Consider the following 22814-nt stretch of genomic DNA (forward strand, 5'->3'; position numbering starts at 1 on the left):
CTATTTTAATTACATTTAATGTTGTTTAAACTATTATGTCCATATTACCCCATAATAAAAATATGTAATTCACCTCCGCACCGTAAGAGGGCAGCATGTATAATCGTCTATACAAAGCGACGTGTTATGGACTGGGGTGTTACTGGCGCTGTCCAGCACTTCAGCATTCAGCACCGCGGCTAGAGCACCGCTCGGGTCCCCGCACGAGAGAGGACACCACGGTCCAGCACGCAGAACCAAACTACACAAGAGAACCAGAGGGCGACGGACGTGTCGTTTTAATAAAACCATCTCACGAGCCTCCACGGCGAACAGGTAAGGTCAATCCTAACGTTTTTTGAGAAGTCGGACAAGAGCGTCGATACTTGCTCCATAGCACATCAGCTAGCATTTCCAATGTTATGAAAGCCACGTATCGATTTTTGTCCACAAATAAAACATAGTCGAATAGACACGAACATTCGGTAGATTTCATGTGACTTTGGGGATTTAATCGCTGCTAGATCCGCGGAGGGGATTATTTCACATGAGTGTATTAAAACGACAGTTCCGCCTGCCGCAGATGGTCGTATTTTGCCCATCGATTTACGATGTGATGAAGCAAGGTGCTTTTCTCTCGTTTGTGCAGGCGTAAGCCGTTTTCCCCGATTGCCAATGTTAAAACTATTCTAATTGTTTAGAGTAGGTTTATTTTATCTGAAGCATCATAAATTTAAATTCTACTTACTACTCAAAAAATGATGATGTGTATTGACTTGTCCTGGTGAGGTCTTAAAGTTACGGAATGGTTCTTCATGTTTTCCAGCTATAGAAATCTTAGCTTATCATCTTGAAAGTAAAATGATATATTGCATATAAGGTGTGTTACGAAACTCATCCTCTCATCCTCTGTGCAAACATAAACATGTTCGGTTTTCTATGGGATCAAAAGCGTCTAATCAACTTTTCCCTCGTGGCTCTGTCATTTCTCTGTGAACTTCTCTTTTGACATGACCAACCAATCTGCAATTTGTGTTGTTTGCCAAGGGTACACTCACGCTTGAACTCAGCAGAAAGCACGATTACTCGTGCTGTGTAGTGTGTAGCGGTGTTAAATACTCCAGAGTATCTCTCCACATCACGGACACACACTGCGCCCCACTTACAGCCGCTCCACACGCAGCTGGTCCGCTCCGTTCACGGGTAGGTGCAGATGGTTCTCTAGGATGGCGTCGAGTTATAAGTTATACAATTCTGGGGGCCACAATCACAACTCAGGAAGTCTGAAAAAATAGATTTTCATCTGGAAGATGTATGTTACATAAAACACATACGATAATCCGAATTAAAAACAATGCGTTCAGTTGCAGTGTGTTTCCGCTGTTTTAAAGAGGCAGGGTTTCATTATGCAAGCAGACCATAACCAATGTAAATATTGGCTATTGTGTTTATAGTATATTGAGAAGGTACGTGTGGCTTATGTCTCTTTAAACCGTCTGACACTCAGATACTAGAGTTACTGAAAATTAGTGAAACGGGTGAACCTGCATATTGTAACTGACTACTAGCACCCTTTATTCATTATTAGATAAAGAGGCATTGTGGATGAAAAATCCTTATGGCTGTTCTTAATATGCTGTAAGACTGGTGACCTGCATGCCCTCTACTTCTAACGCCTATGAACGTAAGTAGATTAAGTGACACATGACCATAAGAGTCGCCTGTGACCAATTCAGTCCTCTTCATAATTTCAACTAAAAGCTCAGTTCAGTGGTAAATTGAGATCAGGCAAATACAGTGTTCAAAACATTTTGGCTTTGAGATCCATATCAGTTCCCCATTTTGAGTCACCTTGTGCCACACGCGCTCATACACGCACACACAAATTCACAAAACGGTTTTTTCTCTTCAGTCAGGCAGTTATCATAAAACAGTAGGTGTTATATTATGTGCTGTGACACATCCGCTTCTTGTCCGGGTTTCGCGCGTGCATGAATTTGCAGACACTTATTCAGCGCAGACTCCGCCGCCCTGCTCACACGGCCGTCTGGCTGGCGTTTATGTTGCCGGGCCGAAGCCGTGCAGGTTGCACGCTCGTCATTTGAACTGCTCCGCAAGGCCTGGCCTGTTATTTCGTAATGTCCCATCTGTTTTTCACAATAGGGCTTGTCGGTGAGCTGCCTCACCTCGCTGGGTACTTTGGGTTCTGTTGGTCATCTGTGCTCAGTCTCCTCTTCCTCTCCTCTTCCTCCTGTTCGCTCTCAACAGCTCCATCTCATCAGTCCTGTCCACTTCCCCTCCTCTACGCTGACATAGTCCTCCTGTCCCTCCCTGAAGGACACACATCACCATAGGAGGGTGTGCAGAAGGCATGTGTGTGTGTGTGTGTGTGTGTGTGTGTGTGTGTGTGTGTGTGTATCTCTGCGAAAAAACAAATGAATAGACAATAAAGAAGAAGCTGAAGCAGACCCTGTTGTTCCAGCATATGTCTCTTCTCAAACTGCTCATCTGGATGTGTGTTTAAATGCTAATTGGAAATGTTCACACACAGCGGGTTTCTCCTGCGCTATTCTCTCTCTCTCTCTCTCTCTCTCTCTCTCTCTCTCTCTCTCTCTCTCTCTCCCTCTCTCTCTCTCTCTCTCCCTCTCTCTCTCTCTCCCTCCTCTACTGGGGCTGATTACTGGGGAATACGGGAGACATTAATGCTTATATCTGATGCATCTGCAGGCAGCTTTGGCAAAGCGTGATGGGCATTAGCATTTCACCCACATGTCTGTGCTGGTGGGGACGTGTGGTCTACAGAACGGAGGTGATGCTTCTATCAGCGCTGTAACAGCTGCCAGAGTATATCATGCCTTCAGCTGGGAGGGGAATCTCTGTATCTCAGAAACACATGGCCAAATGAGCCTGGCTCTCGAGTGCGCTGGTGGCCAAATGATCACGCTTCAGCTCCTATCGGTGCACATCCATATTTATCACACACATGCACGCGCGTGTACGCACAAAAACACATGCACAAAAACACTCAAGCAGCCTCATAGCCGTTCCAATAGTAATCCCTCCACAGTCCTGCTTCTTATGCAGGGAGGGGGATTTGGATTAGCCGTTTGTCTTTGATGTGTGCAACCCAAAATTGTGGTGAAGTCTTATCAGAGCTTATCTGTGTGTGTTTGTGTGTGTGTGTGTGTGTGTGTGTTGCCCTGGCATTACTTATCCCACATATCCAGAAGAGAGCTGGAAGAGGCCTGACTAGTTGACTAGTAATTGAGTTGTGTATATAGTGCTCTGTGTGTGGGTAGTGTATGCAGAGTTTATGGGCCAGTTTATGTCTGGATCTGTGTGTGTGGGGGGAGGGGGACTACTGCACCCTCAGGAGGGACAGAAGGTTTGAGGCCCTTTGGAAGAGAGAGAGAGAGAGATAGAAAGAGAGAGAATTAGTTCCTGTTGCTTCCAATGCCAAATCCCAGTGGTGTAATTGCATTCTGAGTCATCTCTGCTAGGCCGGCTCTAGAACACACACACACACACACACACACACACACACACACACACACACACACACACACACACACACACACACACACACACACACACACACATATACACACACACACATACATACACACACATATACACCACAAATGCACAAACATACACACACAAACCATGCAAACACATGTACACACTCAACATATGCACCTATACAGACACATGCACACATACATCCTCATGAATGCAAAAATACATAGACACACACACATACACACACACACACACACACACACACACACACACACACACACACACACACAACATACACATGCACAGTCCTGTTATATAAGTGTGAGCTTTCACAGTAAGTCAACATTGTACACTTTCAGAGTGTTCTGTGTTAATTCTCATAACTTCATTCCGAGGGGTGTGTGTATCTGAGTCAGAAGTGCTAAGCAGGGCTGACTGTTATAAATGAGCTAGCGGAGTTAAATCTTCCCTCTCTTTCAACTACTAAAAACATTTGAATAATCTATCACATTTTTGCCATCCACATCATCTTATTTTCTGTTAAGAGATGCCTTGAAGCAGATTGTTTTGGACTACTGTGGATTTGCACTGCGTTTTACAAACGCATTTACAGACGCAATTAAAATTCATTGTTTTGCAAATTGCACTGCGACTGGATTTGCAGGGTTTCTGAAGTTGCATGCGAAATGTAGTGCGTGTGATGTCATTTTGAGTGAATTTAGTGTGTGGTCATTTTGATGAAAATGATTTGTATGAATGTGCCACACATTTTTTAATTTGCAGAGCAATGAGTTTTTCTAGGCACCGTAGACTTAGAAGCAACAGCACCCCCTCAAGGTCATAAGAAAAATACAAATTGGCTGAGATGGGCTGATCTGATCTAGTGCCAGGCTGTAGATTCCCACAGCCTAGCGGCTAGTAATGGCAAGTGTGGCAATAACTGCTGTCTGCATTCAGTAATCTGTTAATAACTGGACAAAACATATAGTATTAGTGAGCTAGCTTCCGTCACTTAGCGAAAAGATGGTGTGTTTGTATTTTCTTTGATTGTTTGTTTTGTTTAGTTGATAATGTGAATAAACGTGACAAAATAAAAAACATTAAATGTTGAATGTTGAAGAACACTGACATAGTTGTCAGTACAGCTGAACCAGAGAAAAATAAGGTGGAAAGGTATAAATGAACAGGCCCCTCTAGCAGAGCCACCACCCCTCCCCCCAGTTTAAAGGTATAAATGAACAGGCCCCTCTAGCAGAGCCACCACCCCTCCCCCCAGTTTAAAGGTATAAATGAACAGGCCCCTCTAGCAGAGCCACCACCCCTCCCCCCAGTTTAAAGGTATAAATGAACAGGCCCCTCTAGCAGAGCCACCACCCCTCCCCCCAGTTTAAAGGTATAAATGAACAGGCCCCTCTAGCAGAGCCACCACCCTCCCCCCAGTTTAAAGGTATAAATGAACAGGCCCCTCTAGCAGAGCCACCACCCTCCCCCCAGTTTAAAGGTATAAATGAACAGGCCCCTCTAGCAGAGCCACCACCCCTCCCCCCAGTTTAAAGGTATAAATGAACAGGCCCCTCTAGCAGAGCCACCACCCCTCCCCCAGTTTAAAGGTATAAATGAACAGGCCCCTCTAGCAGAGCCACCACCCCTCCCCCCAGTTTAAAGGTATAAATGAACAGGCCCCTCTAGCAGAGCCACCACCCCTCCCCCCAGTTTAAAGGTATAAATGAACAGGCCCCTCTAGCAGAGCCACCACCCCTCCCCCCAGTTTAAAGGTATAAATGAACAGGCCCCTCTAGCAGAGCCACCACCCTCCCCCCAGTTTAAAGGTATAAATGAACAGGCCCCTCTAGCAGAGCCACCACCCTCCCCCCAGTTTAAAGGTATAAATGAACAGGCCCCTCTAGCAGAGCCACCACCCCTCCCCCCAGTTTAAAGGTATAAATGAACAGGCCCCTCTAGCAGAGCCACCACCCCTCCCCCCAGTTTAAAGGTATAAATGAACAGGCCCCTCTAGCAGACCCACCACCCCTCCCCCCAGTTTAAAGGTATAAATGAACAGGCCCCTCTAGCAGACCCACCACCCCTCCCCCCAGTTTAAAGGTATAAATGAACAGGCCCCTCTAGCAGACCCACCACCCCTCCCCCCAGTTTAAAGGTATAAATGAACAGGCCCCTCTAGCAGACCCACCACCCCTCCCCCCAGTTTAAAGGTATAAATGAACAGGCCCCTCTAGCAGAGCCACCACCCCTCCCCCCAGTTTAAAGGTATAAATGAACAGGCCCCTCTAGCAGGGCCACCACCCCTCCCCCCAGTTTAAAGGTATAAATGAACAGGCCCCTCTAGCAGGGCCACCACCCTCCCCCCAGTTTAAAGGGTCTAGATCCGTTCTAAGTAGATCTCTTCCCGAGCTCTCCACAGTATCACTACCACACAGAGGATTGAACCGTCTGAGCCACAGATACTCTCGCAGTGGGTATCTGATTTTACCTGTACTGATTTTAGCTTCAGGGCTGCGTTACACTGTTCTCATGTGGCCCTATAGTGGTAATAAATATCATGTCGTTCAGGGCAAGTGCTTTCATGGTGAGCCTTTGAACATGGTTCGCTGTAGGATCAAGTCTCTTAATCGAGGCAGGCCAGGTCCACCCTGTCCAGTTGGACCGCCGTGTGTCTGCGGACCCCAGACGCATTAGTCAAGGACGAGGTCAAGGATGAAGGTGTCAACCTCACCTCGCCATGGTTCTGTTTGGAATTCCCTCTCTCAACAGGACAGGTCAGAGTTCAGAATGAGTTCAGAAGGACATTCTCTGAACAGCTCACAGCAAAAATGAACAATGTCCTTTTTACCCTGTCTTACATCCCACTGCTTAGAAACAGACAATTACAGAGTCCGTTTCAGTCTTCAGTTTTGAATATAGAATTTTGCCAACTTTGCCAAATGTGTTTTTCGATCCCACGATGCATGTGTCTTTCAGGGTGGGGGGGATTTACACCTGATTAGACATTATCAATCAAAAGCTTCTCTTCTCGCATTAATTCTTAATTGCTTGGCATAGATTTCCATTGGTGCTGCGAATGAGAGGGGATTATGGTTATTATGCCAGTCATGCAAATCCCTTCATCGCTGTAGGCTGTCTTTTTTTGAGTGTTAATTTTTCATCAGCTCTGCTGAACTATGCTAGTCTGTCACTCATATTATGATTAAGAGCTTTTGCTCCTGTCTATGTGTGTGGAAAGGACTTGGTCAGGAGGTTTTCTGCTTAAGTTCAGCAGTTTTTATCTTATTTATTTATTTATTGCGGCAGGGGAGGGGGTGCTCCATGCTTGATTCACTGGGCCTGTGCAGATGATGGCTAGAGGTGATCTGTGCTCCGCTGGTAAAGTCTGTGGCGAGACAAGGGGTGGGGTGATGAAAGGGCATTATTGAAGGGAACGGTTGTGGCATGAGGGAGGGATTGTTTGAAGTGTTTGCCTGTTTTAAGGGGGTTGGCATGGAGCACAGCACATGTCAGAGACCTTGAGAGAGAGAGAGAGAGAGAGAGTGTGTGTGTGTGTGTGTGTGTGTTTGTATGGAAAGGTGGGTGCACATATGCATGTGTGGGATACTAAGTAGGGTTGGGTTTTAAATTCATGTGCTCCACCCCCCTCCGTCTGTCTGTCTCTCTCTGTCTCTGCCGGTCTTTACCTCACGTCCTGTCTCTCTCACTCAGTCTGTGTCCTTTTGGTCTGACTTCAGAGGGGCTTTGAAGTCTCCTTTTGGAAGTAAAGAGGGTGCAGGAAACTGGTGAGAGACGAGCAGCATCAGAGGGAGAAATGTGAGAGATGAGAGGTATGGATGGAGGGAAATGTTGATAGGAGCCATCTGGCAAACAGAGAGAGAGAGAGAGAGAGAGAGAAGAGCCAGGCATGGTTTGATGGCAGAAACATGTGGTAACACTCAGAATATTTATTTTTTACTTAGTAGTTTTGGTTAGAATCAAACAAAACAAAGCTTAACACTGTATGTGTGCATTTTTGTGTGTGAGTGAATGTGTATGTGTGTGTGCAGGTGTGTGAGGCTCCAATCCACTGAATAATGGAGAAAAGTGTCTACCACAAAAAAAAAAAAAAACACAAAGAAGTATCAGGTGATCTCATCTCATCCAGTCTTAGGTTTCCTGGGCTGTGTGTATGTGTGTGTGTGTGTGTGTGTGTGTGTGTGTGTGTGTGTGTGTGTGTGTGTGTGTGTGTGTGTGTGCGCGTGTGTGTGTGGGCGCGTGTGTGTGTGCGTGTAAGTGCAGTGAAGTCACCATTGTTAGAGAATAACAGCTGTTTCCCAAAAAACGTCATCACATTAGACATCTGCTCTGACAGATCCTAAAAAAATACTAAATACTATTGCACGCGCACACACACACACACACACACACACACACACACACACACACACACATGCATGAGCGCACACACATACAGGTAAGAAATAAAATGAAGCTGTGTGTGTTTAACATTTTGACTGATGGCTGGAGACCACAGGCCTGTCTCCTCCTCTGCCCTGGTGATGGCGTGAGCCTGCACGTCATACATGACTGTCACTCCAATGCTTCTGATTAGATGAACAGACCTAGAAGAAGGAAAGCATCCTTACATTAGAAAAGAGAGAGAGAAAGAGAGAGAGAAGTGTGCTGTAGTGGAAGAAAATGAAGAACGTGTAAGGAGTGATAATGAAAAAATGTGTTTGTTTGTGTGTGTGTGTGTGTGTGTGTGTGTGTGTGTGTGTGTGTGTGTGTGTGTGTGTGTGTGTGTACGCAAAATTGCTTGGTAGTGGAGCATTTATGGCTTCTGTGAAGTGTGGGAATTGCTCTAATCTGTCCCCCCATTCATCACATCACAACCCTACACCAAAACCAGCATACAGCATCACCTCAGTAAACGTGTACATGTGTCAAATAAATAGACTCCTCTGTTGACATTGTTTACTGAATGATAGCAATTGTGTATTAACCTCCAAATCCTGTCTCTCCGCAGTGTGTTCACATCCCCTCTCTGTCACCATCATTACATTACATACACACACACACACACACACACACACTAACAAATGCACAGGAACCAACATACCAGCATGTCATCCAATTACTATATTGCCCTCAATAGATTGCACCGCATGGCTGGCAAATGATTTGAGAACAACACTTTTATTTTATTTTATCTATAGAGGCATGAGACAAGCCCACTCTGCATGCAGAGATGTATGATGTGGTGATTCAGTTTTCCTGATTGTGGCCTGTAGGAGATGCTGGTGAAAGGCTCGTGGTGAGTCATCCGTCGTTTAGACGCTGTCTTGAAGGGCAGATTCTCCTTTCTGGCTGCTTCATGCGGAAAGATCTGGCCACTCAGCATAGCCGCTAAGCTTCATAAGCCAGGGTCGCCAACTTTTGACGTTCGCTTGGAGTGAGATTTTAACCTGGAGCCGGTGGCGAGTGTATTTTGTTGAGTGGGGGGGGGGATCTGAGGTAAATAAACTGGATTTTTTTTCGGCGTGAGATATCGGAAGTGTGGCGTGAGAGCGTGTGAAAACGGTCAAATGCGTGTGTCTCACGCTCAATGCGTGAGAGTTGTCAACCCTGTCATAAGCGCTCTTAGCATGACATTAGCATGGTGTTAGCATAGCACTCTGTAGGCCCAGATAAAAGCGCAGGCGGTGGTGGTGAGTGATTACTTGTTGGAGGGGAGAGAGAGATACAGTGAGAAAGACGGACAAACAGAAAGAGAGAGTAAACACCAGACGCGACCCTACAGGTGTTGTCCACCCACACAGGCAGCCTAGCACAACAGGGCAGACCAGGCCAGTAGTGGGTTTGCCCCTTTGAGCTCTGTGGGCTGCAGAGAGGGAGGGGGATGATCTGCACGACCCTTTCCAGCCCAATGGATGAGACTGCCTCTGAGGCAATGCACATACACACACACACACATACACACACACACACACACATACACACACACTCACGCACACACGCACACACACACACGTACACACATACACACATACATATACACACACACATACACACACACATGCAGACACACACACACACACACACACACACACACACCCACACACATACACACATATACATACACACAAACATACACACACACACACACACACACACATACACACAGCAATACACAATACTCTCTCTTTCTCATACACAGCAGTCATTCTTGATTTTGACAGAGGTGAGAGAGATGAGAGACATGGGAGAGGTGAGAGACATGAGAGAGGTGAGAGAGGTGAGAGACATGAGAGAGATGGGAGAGGTGAGAGACATGGGAGAGGTGAGAGAGATGAGAAACATGGGAGAGGTGAGAGACATGGGAGAGGTGAGAGACATGGGAGAGATGGGAGAGGTGAGAGAGATGAGAAACATGGGAGAGGTGAGAGACATGGGAGAGGTGAGAGAGATGAGAGACATGGGAGAGGTGAGAGAGATGAGAGAGGTGAGAGAGATGAGAGACATGGGAGAGGTGAGAGACATGAGAGAGATGGGAGAGGTGAGAGAGATGAGAAACATGGGAGAGGTGAGAGACATGGGAGAGGTGAGAGAGATGAGAAACATGGGAGAGGTGAGAGACATGAGAGAGATGGGAGAGGTGAGAGAGATGAGAGACATAGGAGAGGTGAGAGAGATGAGAAACATGGGAGAGGTGAGAGAGATGAGAGAGATGGGAGAGGTGAGAGAGATGAGAGACATAGGAGAGGTGAGAGAGATGAGAAACATGGGAGAGGTGAGAGAGATGGGAGAGATGGGAGAGGTGAGAGAGATGAGAGACATAGGAGAGGTGAGAGAGATGAGAAACATGGGAGAGGTGAGAGAGATGGGAGAGGTGAGAGAGATGAGAAACATGGGAGAGGTGAGAGACATGAGAGAGATGGGAGAGGTGAGAGAGATGAGAGACATAGGAGAGGTGAGAGAGATGAGAAACATGGGAGAGGTGAGAGAGATGGGAGAGGTGAGAGAGATGAGAGAGGTGAGAGAGATGAGAGACATAGGAGAGGTGAGAGACATGGGAGAGGTGAGAGAGATGAGAAACATGGGAGAGGTGAGAGACATGGGAGAGGTGAGAGAGATGAGAGACATGGGAGAGGTGAGAGAGATGAGAGGGATGAGAGAGAAGGGAGAGATGGAAGAGGTGGGAGACATGGGAGAGGTGAGAGAGATGGGAGAGGTGAGAGAGATGAGAGACATGGGAGAGGTGAGAGACATGGGAGAGGTGAGAGACATGGGAGAGGTGAGAGAGATGAGAAACATGGGAGAGGTGAGAGACATGGGAGAGATGGGAGAGGTGAGAGAGATGAGAGACATGGGAGAGGTGAGAGAGATGGGAGAGGTGAGTAGGGTTGCAACGGTATGAGATTTTCACGGTATGATAACCGTCTCAGAAAATACCGCGGTATCACGGTTATCACGGTATCACAGTTAGTTTGTATATTATTAAAAGATACACTGACCCTTAAAGAAATTACAACAAGTTTTTTTTGTTCAATTAACTATTTATTGTAGAAACCTGCAACTATTGTATACAAAATGTCTCCTTTAAAAAAATAAGCTGTAAACATGTTTATATAAATACTGCAAAATTAGAGAAACCTAAATCATGGATTTCATTACAATTATTTAAGTTTAAATTATTTAATATCTGACAAACTCAGCCTGGGTCAGTGTCTGATCAACAACTGTTGTAAACGTCCGTTTTACTGCCAAGTTGGAATATAACCAGATACTGCAGAAAGAGAGGATTTATTTCTGACATCATCACAATAGAGATTTCTATTTTAAGGCTTTCACACCGAGTCTGGTTTTAACATATGAAAAACAGGCACGTTAGAATTTGAAAATGAACGCATGTCAATTAATGGCGTCTTTCACATCCAATGAAAGCAAGGACCTTAAAAAGCTAGAATTATACTTTCACTAGTGACCGTAGCGCGCGACTCCGCACAGTTCTTTTGTATTACGTTAACAAATACGAGCCTCTTGTAATTCCAGGACTAAACGTGAAGAGAAACGTGGAGAGAACGTGAAGACGTTAAGATTGGGCGTTTTGAAAATAAACAACCATTAAATAATGTGATGAAAAAGCGAATTATTTCGAGTATATGTATAAATATGTAACTTTATTAAGTTTAAGGTGCTGGGAAATATTGAAACGGACCTTTAAAATGACGTACAGGTGCTTTAATTCCACCTTATAAAGGTGTATGAACCCTGCAAATATGACTTTGTTCATTGCGCTGAGGCGCGGCGCACGCAAAGTTACAAAATTCGAGAGGTGCACGACCTCGCTAATCGACAGCGCGTGAGACCCTCGCGCACGGGCGGAGCCACCGCGATTACGTTATTTTTGCCGCTGACATTAGTTTAGTTTTTTTTTTGTTAAAAAATTTGTTAAGTCTGATACACGTTCTGCCATTCTCACCGCTGTGCTGAGTAGCTGAACCGGAGCGGAGTTGCGCATGCGCGGGTCAGTTTCTCCGCTGGCTTGCTTTTTACCGGTAATAAGCAAACGCACACGGTATGATAACCGTGCATTTTAATACCGTGGTATACCGTGAAACCGGTTACCGCTGCAACCCTAGAGGTGAGAGAGATGAGAGACATGGGAGAGGTGAGAGAGATGAGAGAGGTGAGAGAGATGAGAGACATGGGAGAGGTGAGAGACATGAGAGAGATGGGAGAGGTGAGAGAGATGAGAGACATGGGAGAGGTGAGAGACATGGGAGAGGTGAGAGAGATGAGAGGGATGAGAGAGAAGGGAGAGATGGAAGAGAAGGGAGAGACATGGGAGAGATGGGTGACGTAGGAGAGGTGAGAGAGATAGGAGACATGGGAGAGAAAAGAGAGAGGGGCAGCATGGGAGAGATGGGAGAGATGGAAAATATAGGAGAGATGAGAGACATGGGCGAGATGAGTGAGATGGGAGACATGTTCAAATGCATTTTTGAGAAAAAGTACATACATTTGCAGGAGAAAGAGGGGGGATGAGAGGACTATTGCATGTATGTGCGTTATATGAGCTTAAATGAGCATAAATGAGACATGGGAGTTGCGAATGTCACATCCGTTTCTGGGAGGGAAAGAGAGAGTGGAAGAAGGAGAGGTAAAGTGAGAGGGAGAACATGAGAGATCATTTAGGAGAATCATGTAGGGGGGAATTTCATTCGCAAGCATGAGCGACCCAGTCATCACTTCCCCTGGAGATGCAGCTCATGGAGCAAAACAGTCTGAGAAAAGAAAAAAATAAAAAATGGAATGGTCAGAGAGAAAGGAACAAGGATGTAGGAGAGGGCTTGTAGGAGAGGGGTTGTAGTAGAGGGGTTGTAGGAGAGGGCTTGTAGGAGAGGGGTTGTAGGAGAGGGGTTGTAGGAGAGGGCTTGTAGGAGAGGGGTTGTAGTAGAGGGGTTGTAGTAGAGGGCTTGTAGGAGAGGGCTTGTAGGAGAGGGGTTGTAGTAGAGGGGTTGTAGTAGAGGGGTTGTAGTAGAGGGCTTGTCGGAGAGGGCTTGTAGGAGAGGGGTTGTAGTAGAGGGCTTGTAGGAGAGGGGTTGTAGTAGAGGGGTTGTAGGAGAGGGGTTGTAGTAGAGGGGTTGTAGTAGAGGGTTTGTTGTAGAGGGTTTGTAGGAGAGGAGTTGTAGCAGGAGTTGTAGAGAAGGGTTGTAGTAAAGGGGTTGTAGTAGAGGGGTTTGTAGTAGAGGGTTTGTTGTAGAGGAGTTGTAGCAGAGGAGTTGTAGCAGAGGAGTTGTAGAGAGGGGTTGTAGTAGAGGGGTTGTAGGAGAGGGGTTGTAGTAGAGGGGTTGTAGAGAGGGGTTGTTGTAAAGGGGTTGTAGTAGAGGGGTTTGTAGTAGAGGAGTTGTAGAGAGGGGTTGTAGTAAAGGCGTTGTAGTAAAGGGGTTGTAGTAGAGGGGTTTGTAGTAGAGGGGTTGTAGTAGAGGGGTTTGTAGTAGAGGGGTTGTAGGAGAGGGGTTGTAGAGAGGGGTTGTAGTAGAGGGGTTTGTAGTAGAGGGGTTTGTAGGAGAGGAGTTGTAGCAGAGGAGTTGTAGTAAAGGGGTTGTAGTAGAGGGGTTTGTAGTAGAGGGGTTGTAGTAGAGGGGTTTGTAGTAGAGGGGTTGTAGGAGAGGGGTTGTAGTAGAGGGGTTGTAGGAGAGGGGTTTGTAGTAGAGGGGTTGTAGGAGAGGGGTTATAGTAGAGGGGTTTGTAGTAGAGGGGTTGTAGGAGAGGGGTTGTAGTAGAGGGGTTGTAGGAGAGGGGTTGTTGTAGAGGGGTTTGTAGTAGAGGGGTTGTAGGAGAGGGGTTGTAGTAGAGGGGTTTGTAGGAGAGGGGTTGTAGTAGAGGGGTTGTAGGAGAGGGGTTGTAGTAGAGGGGTTTGTAGTAGAGGGGTTGTAGGAGAGGGGTTGTTGTAGAGGGGTTTGTAGTAGAGGGGTTGTAGGAGAGGGGTTGTAGTAGAGGGGTTTTTAGGAGAGGGGTTGTAGTAGAGGGGTTGTAGTAGAGGGGGATATTGGGACATTGGGCAGGAGCAGTGGGTAAAAGAGGGGCTGAGACAGGATGTGATTGAAAAAGGAAAAAAAAAAGAAATTTCCTTGCCTTTGTTCAACCAAGTTACAAAAGAGTGTATAATTCAACTCAGCTCACACACACACACACGCACGCACACGCACACACATACACACACACACACACACACACACACACACACACACACACACACACACACACACACACACACACACACACACACACACACACAGAATCCTGGCTATGTTAATGACACCACTGACCTTTTGCGGTGCACGTCCGTAAACACACTCCCACATGCATGCGCGTGCACTGCTCGGTATGAGATCTATCGCAGCACGATTCCTCGAGCTCGAAGCGGCTGTATTTTTATCCTGCCTGGCCAGCATGTCCGGCGGGTCTGACGGCAGCCGTGCGCATAAATGCACACTGAAACAGAAATGCACCAGCGGGACAGGGCTGTGCTGGGGGGGAGCGGTGTTGGGCCGCATTAAGCCATCCTCACACACCCAACTGTGCCCAGCCAACGCAAGTGTTCTGGGGCCGGTCGGTGGGTTTCAGCCGAGCCAGGCCAACTGGGAAGAATGTTCTAGAATGTGCCTGAACAGACAAGTGACTTGCATAGTTTTAATGTGCGCTGAGCTGTACCTAGTCACTGTTTTGTCGGAACGGCCCAAGTCCAGCAACGATAGCAACGATACTGATCTGAGAGCAGTTTTGTTATTTGCGTTGTGATTGCTGATTGCTGAGGATGTAAGTGTGTGAAGCCGTGGTGGGACACTGCAGGAGGTGGAGATATGTCGGGGGATGGGTGGGGGAGGTAGTGTCCCCCTGAACCATAGCCAGGGAGAGGGCAGGAAACAGATGGTTCAGCCTAGTGGGAGTGGGTTGCTGTCAATATGTGTGTGTGTGTGTGTGTGTGTGTGTGTGTGTGTGTGTGTGTGTGTGTGTGTGTGTGTGTGTGTATGTGTGTGCGTGTGTTTGTGTATGTGTTTGTGTGTGTGTGTGCTCTGACACTGGAGACTCATCCTCACGCTGCACCTTAATGGGAGAGTCATGAAGCAGGAAGTGACTGCATGTGCGGATCAGGAACGCAGGAGTAGGTGGAGGTGACGTTACTTGGTGGAGAACTGACTGCAGTTTGAGCTGTGTGTGTGTGTGTGTGTCTGTGTGTGTCTGTGTGTGTGTGTGATTTGATCTGATGATTGGACGGGAAATGGCGCCTTGGGCATGACCATTACTGGAACAAACCCGCTGTCGTTTGTGGTTCTCTGAGAGACTGGGACACCATTGGCACCAGGCTGTGGAGACAAACAACATGTGGAGCAGAGAAGCTGCGACCGTAGCTGACCTGCGCATGGCCGCATGGCTACATGGCTGCAGGGCCGCATGGCCGCATGGCCGCATGGCCGCATGGCTACATGGCCGCATGGCTACAGGTCTTCCCTTCAAGCCTCTGTATGCACACACTTATTGTGTAGTGCTGTATCATACTTATTCTCTAGTTCTGTATCATAGTATGATGGTATCATACTGTCATCAGTTCATTTCTAATAATTTCTAAATAACTCTTTTTTAAAGGCACACTTTCTCAGCCCTTAAATAGCCAGTGTGGTTTGGGCTTTTAAAGGGTGTGTGTGGGTATGTGTTCCTCTCTCTGCCTTGCCTCTCTGTCTGGGTGCATTTCAGTTACTGTTGTTGGCACACGTACATGTGCACATATGCACGTCTGCAAGCACACACACTCACGCACACACTCACATTGTACGTGCACAAAAAAACTCTGTACAGATGGCCCAGAGCACCAAGCGTCCCTGCCCCGTGGTGGCTGGTGTCTGTGCGGGTACATGCACGAGTGCCCACAGTACAGGATGTTGTTGAGTAAGTCCGGTTTGTTTACGTTTATATCCATGTGAATAACAGCGAAAGCATGACCTCTGTCCGACGCCTCCTTGGACAGACACTCTCCCTCTGGGTCGTGTAGTCCAGCAGTGGGGATAAAGGTGTGGGCACCTAAACTCTGTGCCTGAATTGAGGTGGGCGTGTTTTACATCTACTTAGAGCGGAGCCCAAACAAGCCCCTCCTACTCCAGTGTGAGTGGAAAGGGCTGACGACACAGACTGGGTCTGTACTGCAGTAGAAGTAGACTCACCCTCTGCTTCTCTTTCTCTTTCTCAGACCCCATTCCATCAACTCATCCTGCTCTCTCTCTCTCTCTCTTTCTCTCTCTCTTCTGCTGATATGTTGACCCTGCTGTGCCTTGCGCTTCGCTGCCTTTACCGATGGCCCCTCCCATATTTCTGCTGCCGCCTTGCGCGCCGCCGGGCATGCTGGGTAACCTTTGCGGCAGCAGGCGGTGCCGAGCCCCCCACCCCCCCGGAGCGGATTACAGCCTGAGGGAAAGTGTACAACAGCTGGAGGCGCAGGCCTCCTTAAACCCCTAAAGACATCCCTCCGTGTGGCTGTACACACACCGGCTGGGCCACCTGTCCTGCCACGCAGTCGGAGGTGCACATGTGATTATTTCAGCGTGTAAGATGCTAATGGGCTTACGGTAGGCCTCTATGAAACGGAACCAAAGACTAAACCAACATCAGACATCTTGGTTAGATTTTACTGATTTCTGTTAAAATTTTTGAATTGTTAAAATTGATTTAAAATGAGCCCTGTTATACACAGCAGCGCCTGGAATCAGCCTGTGTATTTGGTCTTCATTAATGCATCACCAAGTGCACAGGGTACAGCCTGGAGACTAATCCCCCCCACACACACAGGCAGTAAACAGATCAATCCCCAGTAATCACAGAAACAAAGGTGCGTCAGGGTTAGAGCCCCCCCCCCCCCCCCCCCCCCTCCCCCCCATTTCCTGAGCCACATCGTCTCAATAACAATGCCGGCTGTGTTGTACCACCTTGTGATGTGCTGGCCAGACGGGGTTCTAATCAGCAGTGTGGTGCTGCTGTGATTGGCTTTGCTCGTGCAGGTCAGGACGGCTGGGGGGGTCGTGCACGTGGGGCGATGAAGCTGAAGGAACTCCTCTTAGGTGTACGATGGCGTCGCTTTGGAGGACGTAATTGGATCACCCATAGACCAACCTGTGTGCACTTGTGTGCACTCGCATGCACTCACGCAGGAACACACACACACACACACACACACACACACACACACACACACACACACACACACACACACACACACACACACACACACACACACACACACACACACACACATATACACACACATACACACACACATACACACACACACACACACACTATTCTCATTAAAAACACGACGGCGGACAGGCGGCACCTTCATTCACTCCACTTTTGAATGACTTCATTACTTAATACTGCTGCGGGTTGCTAGGCAGCGAGGTGTTGTCTCATGATGACATTGGGTTGCCGGCACCCACACACATTCCTCCTTCGTGCCGCGCTGCTATGACGACCCTTCCGTCCCGCCTCGTTGTCATTCAGCTCACTGGTCCCAGACACCCCAGATAAGTGCGCTTAATGTCACCACCATGCCAACTGCACCTCCATGGCACCTCCATGGCGTGAAGAGGCTCTGTGTAATTTCCGCCCTGTTGGCCGCCCTGACGATGGAGGGCCAGTATTGGAGACCACGGGTCTACTGAGCTGTCAGCATGTGATGAGCAGAGACGGGGAGTAATAAAAGAGTGCATGACCTTTTTGAACTTTTAGGTGTGTGTGTGTGTGTGTGTGTGTGTGTGTGTGTGTGTGTGTGTGTGTGTGTGTGTGAGTGTGTGTGAGTGTGTGAGTGTGTGTGTGTGTGTGTGTGTGTGTGTGTGTGTGTGTGTGTGTGTGAGTGTGTGTGTGTGTGTGTGTGTGTGTGTGATTGTGTGGTGGTTTGTGATAGATAGTCTGGGGTTTTCCCCCCCCTCCCCTCCCCAACTCCACCCTTCTCCATTCATCATGTCTTGGCTCGTCCACCCTGCCAGGATGGAGACAGAGAGTTTCTTCCGCATCACGGAGGACGGGGTCAAAGAGGATGCTGGCGGAAATGAGACGAGTTGTTTTCACCTGTCTGGGGAGTGATCTCTTTATTTCTTTCTTTCTCTCTCTCTCTCTCTCTCTCTCTCTCTCTCTCTCTCTCCCCTTCTCACTCCCTCTCTCTGCCTTTCTCGCTCTCCCTCCTTCTCTTTCGCTCTCTCTCTTTCTCTGCCTTTCTCTCCCCCTCTCTCTCCCTTTCTCTCTCTCCCTTTTTTCTCTCTGCCTTCATCTCTCTCTCTCTCTCTCTCTCTCTCTCTCTCTCTCTCTACTCCATTCCACATTGCTTGATGCCCTTGTTCCTCTTTTTTGTCTGTTCTCCATTTGTCCATCTGTCCATCTCAATCATACTTTAACATTAACGATGATTCTTTCACTTTCTCTCCCTTCCTCCCTCCCTCTCTCTCTTTCTCTCTCTCTCTCTGTCTCCTGTTTTCCACTTGTCTCACTCAGTCATGCTTCGTTATCAGTCCTTCTCTCCCTCTACATCTATCATATCCCTCTGTCACTGCTTTGTGGCTCTCCTCTCCTCTCACTGAGATCAGACTTGCTGACCAGGATCAGACACGCCCATATATCAGTCACCAAGATCAGACCCAGCACATGTTTCTTCCTTATGTGACATATGGCATCCATTCTATATGTTTCTGAACAGTCATTCTGCTGTACCAAGTCCATATAGTCCAAAAAGTAAACAAAAGAAACTATAACAAATTAACAAGGTCCCTCCATCCTGATCCACCACTATCTCCTCAGGGCACGTAGCTCATCCTCCTATTGAGACGCAGGTGAAGCCTTTTGTCAAGACCATCCGTTCTGTTTGTATATCTGTGAACAAGACAGACAGGAACTTCACAGTTCAGGCCTAATAAAACAAATGTGCTACAGTGAAGCCCTTTGCTTCATGACATCTACAGACCTGCAGCACTAATAGAAGAATTTTCTACCTTGTAATGAAAGCCATAAAGAAAAACGTGAATAGGCTGATCAATGGTTGCCAGGTATCTGCCTGAAGTCACGCAGAACCAGTGTGAGGTCTGGATACAGAAATAACTCCACAATCCTTTGCTGAGATTCTACCTGAAACTGATTCTGTTTTTGCTTTAGTGCTGTTTCCTGGCAACCCGCAGTAATATCAGGCTTCTAATTAGCCAGCCGGTAATCTTCCTCTCCTGGAACTGCATCTCTGTCTGTTTCCTACGCTTCTGTTTCTATGGTGAAGACAATCGCAGGAAGTCCATGAAAAGCCACTGCTGCTCTGAGACCACCATCACCCCCCAAGCATTCACGCTTAGATACCCATACACACACGGGCACATGCACACACACGGGCACATGCACACACACGGGCGCATACACACACGAGCACATACACACACACGCACGTACACACACGGGCATATGCACACACCTGCATACACATGAGCGCATACACACACACCAAAGTAAAACTCGAATGAAGCAAACTTCACCAAATTATTTCAAAGCACTTCTGAGAACACTCATGGGATTCCTCTACAATAGCCCTTTTGTGAACATGATTCAGTTCATCATTAACTGGTTGGAGGAATGTTCAGGCCAGTGAATGAACGTATCCCAGTCCCACAAGTATCCCAGTTCCATGGAAACCCATCAGAGAAAACACCAGATAGAAGCTCACGAGACATTTACTACCCTGTTACCACAGTAGGGGGACTGGTGCAGTGAGACATTTACTACCCTGTTACCACAGTAGGGGGACTGGTGCAGTGAGACATTTACAACCCTGTTACCACAGTAGGGGGACTGGTGCAGTGAGACATTTACTACCCTGTTACCACAGTAGGGGGACTGGTGCAGTGAGACATTTACTACCCTGTTACCACAGTAGGGGGACTGGTGCAGTGAGACATTTACTACCCTGTTACCACAGTAGGGGGACTAGTGCAGTGAGACATTTACTACCCTGTTACCACAGTAGGGGGACTGGTGCAGTGAGACATTTACTACCCTGTTACCACAGTAGGGGGACTAGTGCAGTGAGACATTTACTACCCTGTTACCACAGTAGGGGGACTGGTGCAGTGAGACATTTACTACCCTGTTACCACAGTAGGGGGACTAGTGCAGTGAGACATTTACTACCCTGTTACCACAGTAGGGGGACTGGTGCAGTGAGTTGGAGTCATTTTTACGTCAGGGCCATTGGCTGTAAACTGGCACTTTACAATTTTTGTGACCTCTTTGTGGTAACAAATGACGAAATTCCGAATCTTTGACTATATACCGTTTTCTTATCAATAATTGCATTTTATCATTCTAAAATTGAAACATGATAATAAATGTCCAATATTACCCAGCGCAATTTCTTATTAGAACTATGACAGGTCATTTGGTTATATGATAAATACAGGATAAAAATTAATGATTAAATAAAACAGATGAGCGGTTTGAGAGAAAAGTGTGTGTGAAAGAGTGAACTCAGTAGTGAATGAAGTGCTGATGAAGTTAATTACATAGCCCCCACCTTAACGCCTCGTTAAGCCAGCCGTAAGCAAGTTGCGTTAACGAGAAGCCTTAATGAACGGCCTTAACGACTGCTTTGTTCCTGTCTTGTGCTTGGGTCATCTCCATTGCCATCTTCGCCTTTCTCTTTGTATTCTCTCCCTCCATACGTCCTCAGCTAAGGCGTGTTCCGTCCTCCTGGATATGTTGTGTGCTTCCTTGGTTGTCTGTTCTGCAACTCGAAAGCTACACATGCAGTATCAGTATGTACAGGTGCCCTGGTGTGAGTTCTCAAGAGACACCCACATCTCCTCACCAGTTTCTCTGCTTCCAATCACCCCCACTCCTCCCAGGACCCCCCCCCCCCCCCCCCCCCCCTCCTCACTTGCCCCCCCCTTAATTTCAGTTCTTCTCACCTCTCACCCTCTGGAGAGTTCGTGGTACTGCTCCATTTGCCATGTCTGGGTTCCTAGGGATTAACCCAACCCATTTCCTACTTTAGCGTCTGCCTGCATCTACGTGTCAGTCAGTTTTCCTCCACCCAGTCTGGAGTGCACAAGAAGCCCATGTGGGGGGCTGTACCCAGGACCGAAGCACATGCCTCCTGCTGGCGTCCTCCTACACCTTTGAAACTAGTGCCAAACGTTATCATTCTTGGAATGTGAATACCAAAGGTTTATGTGAACACAAAGATTTTGCTGCTCTGAAGAAAAAACACCCTGTGGTGAAAACAAGGCACTCAAATGAGAGAGTGTCCCATTTTGGGAACATTTACATGAAAACTGAAAGACAATCTGTATGTCTGCAAATCAAAACTGAAGAGTGTTACCATAGCAGCACGCCGGTTTGGCGTCAACTACAGCGGAAGCACAATAAAAGATTGCTACTTGTTTGTTACCTCAGGGACCAGTGAGAGTCATAGCATAATCCTCTGGCAAATCAAATATTTTATTTTACTTACTAGTCTGCAACATGTATTGTTTATGATAGATCAACAGCTGATGCCAGATGACACCCACAAATGCCAGTTATTGCATTAAGAGTGTAAATGCACACTTATTGCATTTACACTCTTAGTTTATCAGTTATTAGTCTGAGCCTGACTTGTTCCTGTAGAGAGTATTGAGGTTGTGTGTGTCACAGAGAACATTTCGTTTATTGTTTTCTTTTAGTTTTTCAGGTTTCAAGATAAACAAGAAAGATTACCTGCAAATATATTGAGATATTCTTACACATTAGATTCTTATATGAGATATTTAGTCTAGATTGAAGAACATTTCACTCACAAAATGATCTTGAGGGAGGATTTGTGTAAAAGAGGAAGAGCAAGACAGCAGATATTTTGTCACCCCTGAGTTTGGTTTGATGTTTTGTGGTTGTTGTTGTTGTTAGAGTAAACACCTCCTCCACTCACGCTTTTCATCCTGCATCCCCCTGGAGGCAAAGGGAAAGCGGAAAGCCCCACTGTCTAAAATACATTATTAGGACAGGCAGCTGCAGGACTGGCCTCAGAACAGTGATGAGGGAGGAAGGGGTGGGCCTGACAGCTGCAGGACTGACCTCTGGACAGTGATGAGAGAGAAAGGGGTGGACCTGACAGCTGCAGGACTGGCCTCAGAACAGTGATGAGAGAGAAAGGGGTGGGTCTGAGAGCTGCAGGACTGACCTCAGAACAGTGATGAAGGAGGAAGGGGTGGACCTGACAGCTACAGGTTTTGACAGGGCTGGATGATTCGGCTAACGTGGAAGGTGGCTGTGACTGATGATTAGAGAGGATTGTCTCAAAGCAGGCAGATGGGAGGGAGGGCTTGAGCTATGAGCTAACAGGGATAGCTTAGTGTGTGTGTGTGTGTGTGTGTGTGTGTGTGTGTGTGTGTGTGTGTGTGTGTGTGTGTGTGTGTGTGTGTGTGTGTGTGTGTGTGTGTGTGCGTGTGTATCTGGTGGAAGCTAGCGAATTATTTGCACAGGGTACAAATTGGAACACCTCCATATGAACCTTGAGGATCTAGTTGTTGGCATTCTGAACTGATCTGAAAGCAGTGCAGTTCTCCTGTGGATGGTTCAGGCTTTGGAAACAACTAACTTGTCCTTCCTCAGTGTCCAATTCTCCACATGATCTGACTCAAAGCTCAAAGCTGACAGTCCATCTCGCTGCTCGCTAACTGCGGACCTGAATGGAAAAATCCATCATATTGTATGTCTGTGCTGGAATATCATTCACACATATACAAAATGGCCGACATTCACTGGTG

The 22814-nt window shown here is 47.2% G+C and overlaps 1 protein-coding gene across 3 annotated transcripts in view; it reads left to right on the forward strand.

The window, feature by feature from the left end:
* The first annotated feature begins 159 nt into the window (after nt 1-159).
* srrm3 (serine/arginine repetitive matrix 3) overlaps nt 160-22814 on the forward strand; it is a 78348-nt gene continuing 55693 nt past the window's right edge. For all 3 annotated transcript variants that reach the window (XR_013132286.1, XM_077011691.1, XM_077011692.1), the window contains exon 1: nt 160-315. The gene's annotated coding sequence lies outside the window, so the exon portion shown is untranslated. The remainder of the gene's footprint in view (nt 316-22814) is intronic.

Source organism: Brachyhypopomus gauderio, chromosome 7 (genome assembly GCF_052324685.1).
Source record: "Brachyhypopomus gauderio isolate BG-103 chromosome 7, BGAUD_0.2, whole genome shotgun sequence".
Classification (NCBI taxonomy): Eukaryota; Metazoa; Chordata; class Actinopteri; order Gymnotiformes; family Hypopomidae; genus Brachyhypopomus; species Brachyhypopomus gauderio.